Raw genomic sequence first — 617 nt, 5'->3', positions numbered from 1 at the left:
TTATTTTTTTTAAAGCGTCATTTCATTGAACGCTCCGGGTTTTTTGCAAAGCCCATCTCCTCTGGGACTGTAGACAGTCCCAGAGGACAGAGTAACGGGAGGAAAACTCAACAGATAGCAGTCGGTATACGTCGGTCTCAGGTTTACCAGTTACCAGTAAACGCAACACTTTGTCCCGTGTATTGTTTTTCAGACAACAGCAGTGACCAGTGCTAGTGGTGCTAGTAGCGTCTGTTAGCTTAGCTCCTCTAGGACGCACCGGCGCTAATGTCCTCGCATCCGCTGCAATGCTGTTTTATGGATATGGTTTAATTTGCGTTACGACCCATTTCTTTGTAAAGCCGTGCCTGGTTGGATCTTTCTACGCCTCTCGTCTACTCTCTCTCCTCTTACTCTCCGTGCCCCGCCACACCCGGCCGCCGGTCCACACTTTGACATTTGTCTAAGTTTTAATTGTACTAACACAGCGTGATATTGTAAGTATGAGGAGCAACTGGATTAGTACCAGTGTTTCCGCGGGTAACTCTGATATCGCGGTCGCCACGGCGAAGAACACATTCAAGTTATTGAATGCAACTAACTTCAGTTGGTAGAGTAACAGCGTGTGAGACGGAGCT

Source organism: Etheostoma spectabile, chromosome 6, assembly GCF_008692095.1.
Source record: "Etheostoma spectabile isolate EspeVRDwgs_2016 chromosome 6, UIUC_Espe_1.0, whole genome shotgun sequence".
In the NCBI taxonomy this organism is placed as follows: domain Eukaryota; kingdom Metazoa; phylum Chordata; class Actinopteri; order Perciformes; family Percidae; genus Etheostoma; species Etheostoma spectabile.
This window is presented reverse-complemented; position numbering follows the sequence as displayed.